This window comes from Manacus candei, unplaced genomic scaffold (genome assembly GCF_025592945.1).
Source record: "Manacus candei isolate 608988 ecotype Guabito, Panama unplaced genomic scaffold, ASM2559294v1 h1tg000041l, whole genome shotgun sequence".
NCBI lineage: Eukaryota > Metazoa > Chordata > Aves > Passeriformes > Pipridae > Manacus > Manacus candei.
Genome location: NW_026138089.1, coordinates 4,411,310 through 4,422,787, shown reverse-complemented (window position 1 = coordinate 4,422,787; position 11,478 = coordinate 4,411,310). Strand labels below are relative to the sequence as shown.

General features: G+C 42.4%; 1 long non-coding RNA gene across 1 annotated transcript; it reads right to left on the bottom strand.

The window, feature by feature from the left end:
* Positions 1 to 6,241: 6,241 nt before the first annotated feature.
* LOC127474316 (uncharacterized) lies at positions 6,242 to 11,339 on the bottom strand. Its single transcript, XR_007905805.1, has 3 exons — positions 10,777 to 11,339; positions 8,248 to 10,626; positions 6,242 to 6,420 (listed from the first exon to the last, which is right to left on the bottom strand). It is a non-coding gene; the product is annotated as an uncharacterized LOC127474316 (long non-coding RNA).
* Positions 11,340 to 11,478: the final 139 nt, after the last annotated feature.

Genomic DNA, 11,478 nt, shown 5'->3' with positions numbered 1-11,478 from the left:
CTTTATTCTCTGGAAACAAGATAAAAGAATAATATGCAGTCTTGTGGTTGCATGACTGCATTTGGGCAGTGTTTGGATATGTGTTTTCCTGTTGCAGTTGTTACTTTAGAAAGAGCTTATGTGACTGACAGAGACTTCTGAGGCATTATGACGAAAAAAACTAATTGACTTTTAGGAGAAAAAGAGCAGAACAATTTATCCTAGTACTATATATCTTTTTCTGGGCAGAAAGGTCATGATGACAAAGTAACAAAATTGAAAAATGAAACAACTTTCCAAAACATGAGAAAACCCCATTACTCTTCTCTTTGACTCACTTGTCACAAAGAAGAGACTAAAACAAACCTCCAGACACTCCACATTAATAGGCAATGATGAACAACAAGGTTCCTGCTCTCTCCTCACGTGCAAGGGTGTTCTGGGGAAAGCAGTGCTATACACTGAATTCTCTCTTCCATACACTTAATAGTCACTTGTTTGGTGAAGTTAATGGAGTTATTCTGGAGTTAATTGGGTTTAACCAGAGGAAAATTAGACCCACTAGAACGAGTGCTAACACAAAAGGCTTTGGAAGCAGGCCTGCATTGCTGGTCAGAGAGATTAACAGTGCAGAGGAAAAGGACCTCTTAGAAAACAAGAGCAGGAGGGTGATGCGGAGGGAACTTGCCTACTCCTTTGAACTGGCAGCTATATCACAGTCTGTGGTGGGGAGGCACTCAGCCCCGCTCTCCACTGATTTCATCCAATTATCTCTTCAGTTCTTCATCTCAAAGGTGACACGTATGAGGTAGGATGAACAAAAGAGACCTGTCTAAGTGGTTAACACAGGGCTGAGCAGATGTCAGATAATGGTTACAGAGATCAGAACTACTTAATCATATCCAATGCCTTGAATTTATACATATGACTGTGCTGAAAAAAAATAAATCCAGAAAATACATTTTATTGCATGTTGTTTGAAAAACTCTCTCCAAGTTAAAAGGTGACATCAACTCTAGCTTCTCACAGTAACATTGGATTAGTGGGTCAAAATAATTTTCATGATCTCAAACCAAGAATGATGCCACCACCTATACCTCAAATTCATCCCAAGGTTACTGTGTACACTTGCATAGTAATTGTATTTCCAGTACAGTATGCAAGCCCACATAAAGTGCCCCAAATAAAATTCATTCCTAAGATTTTTATATCCTTCAAATACATGCATATTAAACAGTAAGGTTTTATCTTTCAGGTACTGACTCATTTCCTGCTCCAGTAAATGATCACTGTGTAACCCATTGACTTTCTCCATGATAATTGGCAGCTATAAGATTTCTTGCACTAACAATAAGACAGGCGCCATGGAAAACGAGATTCATCCATGTTGCTTTATACATTTGTGACTAATTTAACCTGTATGTACCAGAGATGGTAATGGGAACTTGCTGTAGAGTGCAGGACATGTCAGATGTAAAACCTGCTCAGCACTTTCCTGTGTTGGGCTGTTACTTTTTCTCTCCTGGACTGAAAGGAAAAAACCAGGTGATTGGTAATTTTCCAAATACCAATCTTAGATTGGTTCATCTTAGATTCACTGCTAGCACTGCCAGCAGGGAGTACATTTCCTTTCCATATGAACTATGAGCAAAGCCCATACTTTTGGTATCATGCACATTTCATGATCTTGCTTAGCAAATACTGCTGCTGCTAGCTGCTAGGCCTCTTTCATGAAAACAAAGATGCTTCTTGTCGTTCAGGCCATAATGACCACCCAAGCCATCCTAAAATTATCTCTGAAGGCTGGAGAAGCACTTTTGCTTCCTTCTCTATAGACTTGGCCCGTGAAATTACACAAGCAGCTTTTCTCTTCTTGGTTTGACACCCAAGTGTAGCTGCTCGCCTGCTACAGCTGCAGGCTGGGTCTAAGTACCTCCAGTGTGAAGGTGACATGTAGTGGGTGGATATAAAACAAGAGGGTTTTAGAGGAAAAGCAAGGACTACAAAGGCTTTTGTCCCTCCCAGCATCACTGTCTGGCACATCGTGCCACCCGTGCCAAATGATCAGATCAGGTGGCCATAGAGCTTCTGTAAGTAGACTGCACATGGTCCCAAAATGTTGCCTTAACCTAGGGGTTTTGGGAGGGTTTTTAGCTGTGGAATCATCATGGACTTTTCATTGCTATTCGTTTTCCATTAGTCACGAGTGACAGTACAGTATTTTTCATTTGGGGATTGTAGGAGACTCAATCCATGGCTGCCATATGCTGACTTGGTTCAGAACATTGCTGACTTCCAGAGTGGAGAGATGCAATCCAGTCAACTGAGAAGTAACCTCAGTTCTGGAGAGAAAAATGTAAAATTTACGCTGGTTAAAGAGGCAGAAGCTGACCTGCAAAGAAAGGGAAAGTGTACAAATAAATCATTGTGATGCCTTCAGATTCTGACCTGACCTTCATCAGTCCCAACAGACTCATTCCAGATTATTTGCAAGATGACTTATTTCTCAAAAGCCATATGGCCACATTTGCACAATAGAAATTCATATCAGTGTAATGCATTATGCAAACTCTCATACAAACCTGTGCACAGATGCAAGGCAGGTCTTAAATTGGATGCAGTTCCATTTTGGGTATGCAAACACATATGCAGCATTAGTGCAAACATTAACATGCATCTATGCTACAGATCTGCTGCTGAAAAGCGACTTGAACAAATCTGGGTATGCTAGTGCAGTATTCTCCATGTTGTTCAACATCACGAGAGGAGAGTTCTCTCTGGAACTCACTCCTTCAAGAGACTGGAAGAATCAAAATTATCAATGCTCTCTGGCTAAAATGCAAGAGTCCTCCCTGTCATTGCTTCCCCATTGTAATAACTTAAATAACAGTAGTTAAACTAGATGAATTATGTGCTATTTCCTCCTGCCCATGTTGAGCAAGAAGAGAACCAAAGATCAATATTAATTAGATTATGTAGTAGACATTTAATTCTCTAAAACACTCAGAATACTACAGAGAAGAGCATAATGGAAATGTCTTGGAAGATTAGATTAGACAGGTGTGATGCCCAGCTGTCATTGGGATTAATAGAGTTTTTAAAATTGGGATGGTTAGAGGAACCTGAGCTGAGACCATGGTATGCGTTCCTGCTGAGCAATTATTCAAGCAACGATTGAGAGCTTTGCCAAAGTTTTCAACCTGTGACTCCTATCTTCTGACTTCCCACTGCTCATCCTTTGATAATCACAGAAACAAAAGCTTCAGGAGATCTCAGGACTGGAGCAGCACTCATGCTGGAGGGCTGGAGCAGCACTGTCTGGGTAGGAGGATGGCCAACTTTCTTGGAGGACTTTGAGGCTGTGAAGACAGAGGGAACTAAGAAATGAGAGAAAATGGCTTTATCTGTAGTGTGCTATTGCCTATTTGTCCTCATTCTACTCCTTTTCCAAGCACAGGTGTGGAGGGGTATGTTGTGGGAAAGTGAGCTGTTGTGATACTTCCAGTTGATTTTAAACTGTTTTGAGACAGTGCTTAGATTATATCCCCAGGTCACCTCCAGAGAACCCCAGGGTTCTCCTTTGAGATTTAAACACCTGCAGGACATCCTTGATTGTTGGTTGCCAAAGTATAGGGATTGATAGACCAGCTGGAGTCTGTCCAGCATCCTGTCCAGCCCTGGCTTCTCCTGCTGGATGCTGCCTGTTCTAGCCTGATGTTGACATTCAAGATAGAGTATAGCAGAGCATGAACCTAGACATGGAAAGCCATGCCAGAGCCTGTGTATGGATGTAGGCTTCATCCTTAAGTCCCTAGGAGTAAACCTATCAAGGTCTTGGAATATTTCCAGGCATGGGAATGCTTGTGTTACCAAACTGCTCAAAGGTTGCCCAGCACAGCTAACAACTTCCAAACAAATCCCAAGCACTGTTTGGGTGTCAGCATGGCCAGGAACCATTCAAAATATGCAGACTGGGTACAGCCACCTGGTTTTGGAGATAAAGGCTATTTAATGCTATGAACATAAGCCAGTCTGTAATAGCTGAGACTAGGGCTAGAGAATGAGTTAAGCACATTTAATTCAGCAGAGCTCAGTTCATTAGCTCTAGTACACCAAGGAACAAAAAAAATAACAACAAAAAAGGTTTTGTTGAGCACTTGATCTGGACTTGTTTTGGGAGAAGCTTGCTTTCTTCTCTGATTAATTAAAGTTGTTTTGACTCCTTCTCTGTGGCTGAATTCCTGCTGAGTCACTTTAGGTATTTCAAATCCACCCTGTCCAATCTACCTGCCTATTTAAAATCTTTCTCTTGTAAAACCTGCCAATGTTTTGGATCTCTTGGCTTTCATGACAATATATTCAAATTTTCTTATTAATTTCCTCTCAATTTCAATACTCTGACATATCACCTGACTTCACTCTTTCTCACTCTTCCCCATCCTTAATTCAAACTGTACCTACAGATTGATCCATATGTATATTTGCTTTCATTGCCTCTCTCACTCTTTGTTTTTCACAATTTCTTGTAATATTTTCTTCTGATTATTGCATTGTTTCCTGTAGTATATTCCCTGTCACTCCTTTCATAATGCCACCTTTTCACCTTGACCCATCATTCCTTTCTATACTAATACTTTTCTTTCATTATTACAATTCTTTAATACTAGAAAAGTTTGTAGAAACATTCCTCATACTTCCCTTTCATAATAATAATAATATTCCTTTACCTTATTGTTTCTTATGCCTTAACCAGGTCTGACTGTAAATAGCAGTACAAAAAAGAACATTATGGAGGTGATGGTATAGAAAAGTCCAAACCCTGGCCATTAGACTCCCCAAATTCGCTTTGATTTCAACGTGACATCATATGGATAGACCTTTAGGTCTATGCACAGTCCAAACACTGCTCCAGGAAGAATTTGGAGTCCAGGAAGGATAATTTATGGGAGAGAACCTTAGGTCACAAATTTTTCAAGCTGTAAACATGAAGCTTCATGTAAAAGTATGAAATCTCAAATAACTTCTAGTCATAGCAATATTGGGGCACATCAGGGCATATTCAATTGTAACATCAATAGGTTGCTTTACAGCAGGAATATTTGAAAATATTTCTTTTTCCTTTTGGTGTAAAATATGTTTGAAAGTAATAAATACTTCTTGAAATTTGGGACTATTTACATAACAGTAGTTTTTAGAGCAAGTTATTCGATATGAGAAATAAAGCAAACCCGTTAAGTTTCCTGGGTCAATAGGAGCCAAATTACTCTTGTCCACTTCATCCACAAAAGCTGGCTTGTATGAAGTCTTCTGGCACTGGAAGATTTATACTCTCTCTAATTTATTCACAGTAAATACTGTCCAAGCAGGATGAAGCCCGCACAGCACGAACAAAGAACATGCTATATTTAAGAGGTCATGTCTGACTTTGAACATATGGCAATGATTCCTGAAGTCAGAAATAAAATGTAATACTTGTAATATGGCATGTAATACTTTCTGTACTCTACCAAATTACCAGGGAGACAGATTGTGCTTTTCTGCATATACTGACAAATGTCCTCCTCATTATGGTTCTGCCCTTTTTATATTACCATATCATTATTCTTTTTCTTTTGTACTCCAGTGTGCAATTTAGATGACTACATTCTTTGGTAATATTAAATATTTTCAGGATTGCTTAGAAAATGATCAGATATTTATTATTCTTCTGCTAATATGAATTCATCAGTAAAAATATGCACCTCAAGGGGAGCCACCCATTGCATTTAGCCAAACCAGCCAACCATTCCAAAGGTAGTAAAACAGCATTTATAACCAGGAATAAACTGTGACATTTCTTTCTAATGAGATTTCCAAGCTGAGTCTTGTTGGCAGCCATTTTACATTTGTGATGCTAATAATGAGTGGGAACCTGATGTTAATAATTAGTAGCTGTTTTCTTTTATAATCTTTTTCTAATAATTTTAGCACAGAAGCACACTTCCCTTGGGTTTCTCATTGTTTTGAGCAGGGCATTTGTGTTGCAGTAGCATAGATGCAGCCCTAGCCTAGCACGATAGCTGAACAAACAAACAGCCTCCTTGAACTTGTGCCTGACAAAAAGAAAATGAGAAGGCCCACATAATACCACCTGTGTATTTATTTTTGTGAAGGAACAGAAAACTGTTCTTTTGAGATGGCAGCTCCCCACACACCTCCAACAGGGTGGCTAATGCTCCTGGAAAGCCCTCTGCAAATGCCTGGACATACCCATTATCCCTCTGCCACTGGCTCGCACCTTCCTCGTGGCAGCATCACTCTTTCCCGTTGCTGTGAAGCTTCACCCAGACCCTCAGATGGGAGAAACCATGAGATGCAGAAAGACAAGAGCCCACCACATTGCCAGGGATTCTTATTTTCAGTAGTAAAAGGAACCTGCCACTTGACTCCCTATTGAAGGAACTGAGAAACAGATACAATTTGAGCTGATACACTATGATACAATATGATCAGAGAAACAGATACAATCAGATACAATATGATCAAAAAGATAATTCCCACCACCATGCAAGAGGTTGGAAGAAATTCTTTGGCAGTCATCAATGCAGGAGAACATGTCAGATGGTTGGGGTGGTCCCTTCTGATTGTCAAAACTTATTAAACCTTTGCATGTCCCCCAAAACCTGGGGAAGGAGGAGGTCTCAGCAGGCAATTGTTTGAGTCCACTGTCTGAGAGAAGCAGTGGGACTCAAACTGTGTATGGAGTGGTTTATTATTTTTTGTTTTAAATGAAGAAACCTCATTAAAATGATAGGAATTTCCTGAGGAAATTCTCAGCCTGTTCATTTTTTAAGAGCCTTTGTATTACAAAAGGTGTTTGAAGTCCTTGAATTTTTACCAATTAGCCACCTTTAATCTAACTTCTAATCTCTTAATAGCCTTAATTGAGTTCTGAATACTTTAAATTATTAAACATCTTTGGGAGATTATGATTTCTATTTCTGATTATACAAAACAATATCAATTGCACAACACCCCCCACCCCCATTTATGTCAAAATAAACTATTGGGGATGTAAGGCATATACTTTAGGAGCAGAATATTTGCATTTGAAACACTGCTTTAAAAGACTTGTGCTTTCAAGGAGGTTGAAGGTAAATGGTGAGAAATGAGGGAACAGCAATGTAGGCCTTAAGTCGATGGAGGGTTATTGCCTTTCTGGCCTCTGTTGCATGGGCAGAGGTTGCCCATGGACACGAAGCGAGTAGTGGCCAGCTGCCAGTGGGGTGGTGGGCCACACAACCCCCACAAGGCACAGGCCTGCTCTTCTCAGCTGGGAGGGAGCTTCTTCCCATCCCACCCCCAGGCCTTCACACCTCCCCACTGCTCCAGTGCCAGGGACCGGCCCCCAGTCTAAATCAGCTTGGGTCTCCGATTCCATCTAAGCCCCTTTGCTCCTCTGAACTTTCCTAATCTGACCAGTCTCTACCCTCTCCAGGGGCTTACTACCTTACTGCACCTCTGATCATGAACCTTCCTCTTCCTCCTTTGCTAGCCCATGGCCCCCTGGCATCAAGGTGATTTGTTATTTCCCTCCCACTCCGCGTTATTCCCCCTTTCCCTTGGAAGACGCTAGCCCTGGCAGGGACAGCAATCCTTGCACTGATGAGGCATCAGCTCAGACACCACTCTGAAGGCAAAAAGGCTCTGAGGAACAGAGGACAGATGGCAGCCCTATCAGAAAAGGGACGAACGAGTGTCTTAACTCAAGGAGAGCAGCAACTTGTTTTATATGTTGCCACAGGCTGTGGAATAAAATACTCTAGTAATGCAGATATGGCATCCAAAGCAGATATTTGTAGTGTGAGCTAATACCAATGGAAAAGCTCAATTCTTATCAAATAGAGCCTCCTTTGTAAAAATCAAGAGTTTATTTGCTATCAAAAGACAAACGAGTTTTATTAACTTGAAGAAAGTATTAGCTTTTTTCACTTTGTTTGCTTGTTGATTCTTTTTTTTTACTCCAATTGTTTTTATTAGATTTCAGTTTTAGTTCCTGTTAATTTGCCTCCACTTGTTTTCATCTCCCTTCCATCCAAAGAATCGGCTTTAATATCCAGCACCAGAAACAACATCTTTTGAGAGCTAAATTCCTTTTCCTAACTTCAGGGCAGGATTTCAAGCTGTCATTTCTAAGCATCTTGTATGTTTTCTAGAGATCCTGGCAAAAAGTCCGTGAAGTTTCTGGGGAACCCACAGTCATACTTGTAACTCATCACTGGTACTTACTGTAGAGTCTGGCTTCATACACATAAAGCAAATGCCCATTCAACCTCCCAGTGTTAGAACCTGGATCTAACTGCCACTTTTGTTCAGGATGAGCAGTGCTCTACTTCAGAAGTTGTCCTATTGATCAAATAGACACAAAAAGCACATTATTAGACTGACTTGAATGATTTACTAATCTTATTTTCCATCTGTATTGCTGTAGCAGCTATGACTCCCAGTTGAACTCCAGGGAGGGTTTTTTTTGACAATGTACCATGACAGAAAAGCAGTATCTTCTCTGAGCATGCAGTCTGAGGTGCTGATCCGGGAGGTGTGTATGCTCAAATTTATTTGCTGGAGTTGTCCATCCATATCCGTGGATGCTCAGAGAATGGATATTTAAGCAGATATATGATCTATACTGTTGGCTTCTGTCTTGCACTTCAGTTGCAAACTCAATCCTGTTCTTTTTATTTTCCTTTCAATATTGAATTTTACCGTGTACTTACTTTTACATTTACCACTTAATAAATTGAGACTTTCCAAACAACAATATGTATATTTAGATATATTATTAAACACAGTAATTTTCAATGCGCTATAGTGATCAGAGTCACTCTAAAAGATGAGTTAATACATAATTCTGTAGTTCAGCGTCTCTGCAGAAGCCTGTCCCATACGCTTTACATAAAAGGCCTGACTCATACAAGTGTGACAGCAAAATGAAGGCCACTAAACTAAAAGATGAAAACAGCCAAAAAACTTTGGTTAAGGCATTTTGGTTGAGACAATAGTTTAAGAAGGTCAGCATAAAAAGTCATTTAGCTCTCCTTTTGACTTCTTATCCTAGAAAGAGAGAACAATAATAAAACCAGGCAGCAATAAATTTAGAACAAATTAAAAAAAAATACTTTTATGTAACACATGTCCTGACTATAGAATTCATTGCTGTAATAGGTCATCAAGTTAAACACTGTGGCTGGATAACATTATCGTCACTCATAAAGAGCCAAGTCCTCTCTACCGTAGCCAAGCCAATGTTATTCAGTGAGACTGAAACAAGATCTGAGTAAAACAGTGGGATTTATCCCAGTATTTATGAGATGGTTATGCTCTATGAGAACAATAAAGGTAATTAGATCCCCTGCTCAGCACTTCATCTGTTTACTGAAGTGGAGGAGCAAACTCCCTTTTACCATTCCATAATTTGATAAAACCACTATAAAGGGGCTTTAAAAGTAATAGATGCTAACCATGGGGACAGCACTGGGTCACTGGGTTATGCTTTACTGAAAAACTTGCTTTAGTTACAAATTACCTTGGCAAGCTACAGCTGTATGCATAATTATGAACTATAGGACTTCATACACATGTACTGAAAACTAACTTCCCCTCTCCTCACCTATGAAGCCCTTTTCAGCACAATGAGAATTACACAATGCTGCTATAAATTATATGCCAAACTTCAGTCTGATTTTGGGTATTTACACTTCTAAATCTTTCAAACTACTGGTTTCTAATTAAAATTGTGACATGCTCTTTCAACAATAACCCAGTATGTAAGGATTCTGCATACCTTTCAAATCTTTCACAAGGAAAAAGTCAGCTTTAATTCACAAGTGAGGTTTATTTTTTTGGTAGTTTTAGGTAACACAACCTCTTTAGAAGCAGATGGCCTCCTGAGTGTGTTGGTAGAAATGTGGCACAGGAGACATGAGTCTTGAATTTCCAAATTCAAGGAAAATTACAATGTGTAAGGCCCAGTTTTCAGTAAAAGGAAGATTCTGCTCAAAGATAAGTACAGCCTTTAAAGTGAGGGTCAAGTCTACCTAACATGGTAGGGGGAGTCTTCCTGGGTCTCCAGGGACAGATGTTACCAACCCTATGTATGCCTTACTGGCCCTCATCACTACTACTTCAGCCTCACACATCGAAGTGGGAGAGCTTCTCACTGCCCGTACCATGCAAAGGAACTGATTCCTTTGCTCTTACCACTTCAGGGGTGAGGGAATCCTCTTTTTCCCTCACATACAGATATTAAATGTCAGTGTCAGCAGCTGGCGTTCAGCAGTCAACACCATCAGAAGGAAAATCTCGATGGTCGTTGCCTCAGCCTCGGCAGGAGAAGCAGCATGAATGCAAATGCAGGCAAGGCTGTGCACTGGCCAACTAACTAGCAGAAACACACCCTTTAGCACTATTTATCTACCGCATGGAGTTCCAGGGGGAAGATGCCACCTCCTGAGAGCAGAGGCTCCTAGGAAGGGTGCCTGAAAAGAGTGCCACAGCCATCCTAGGAGGAATCTTTCTGTGCTTGAGAAGGGCTCCTACAAAAAGACACTGTGGCACAGTGAGCCTGTGAGAATTGCCTTCTTGAGTTAGCCTCCAGGATGATGCAGCCTGGGGAGACAATGAGAAGATGAACAGCTTCAGCTGCAGGGATGGTGGATTTTCACATCTGCAGCCACCATACCTTGGTGGTGCAACTCACGGGACAGGTAGGGCAGAGGAGCACCTGCTCTCTCCGTACTGACGTTGCCTAAGTCCTACCTCCATTCTGCTGGTTGACTCCACTCCAGTTTGCCCTGTTACCGCACCCTCGGCGTGAGGCGGGCAAAACAAGGTGCAGTTTCTCTCAAAGCGCATCTTCTCTCCTCTCCCTCCCCGCAGACCCCGGCCGCCACCCCAGCGGTGCCCACCAGCATGGCTCCCTCGGGGAGCCCGGCGACACCGTCCGTCATCGCCGTTTTACAGCCGAGCTTCTCTCCAAAGAGAAAGAAAAAAAATTACTTTCACTGCCCACGCAGCGATGCTTTTTTTCCAGGGAAAATGAAATCCAACAAACCCACACCCCAAGCGCCAGCTCGGTGCCGCTGGCTGCGCTCCCCCGCAGGCACCCCCGCTGCCCCGGCCCGCCGGGAGCAGGTGCTCGGCGCTGCCGCCGCCCAGACCCCCCTCCCGCCGGCCGCGGCACCTTGCGAGTCATCCCCGCTCCCCCCGCTCCCCCGCCCCGGGCGGCCGTCGGGTGTCGCTTCCCATTTCACTTGGAGATATTTTCGGGTGGCAGGAGCCGCCTCGTCATTTCCGCCAGGAGAAAAAGACACCGGCGCGGCAGCCGCCGGGCACCGGAGCCGGCAGCTCGGACCCAGCGCCCCGCTCGCCGCTCCGCCGGGGACCGACCTCTCGGCGGGGCCGGCAGCCGCCGCCGCTGCCCGCGGGTCCGCGGGGGCGGGAGGCGTCGGAGCGTGCCGC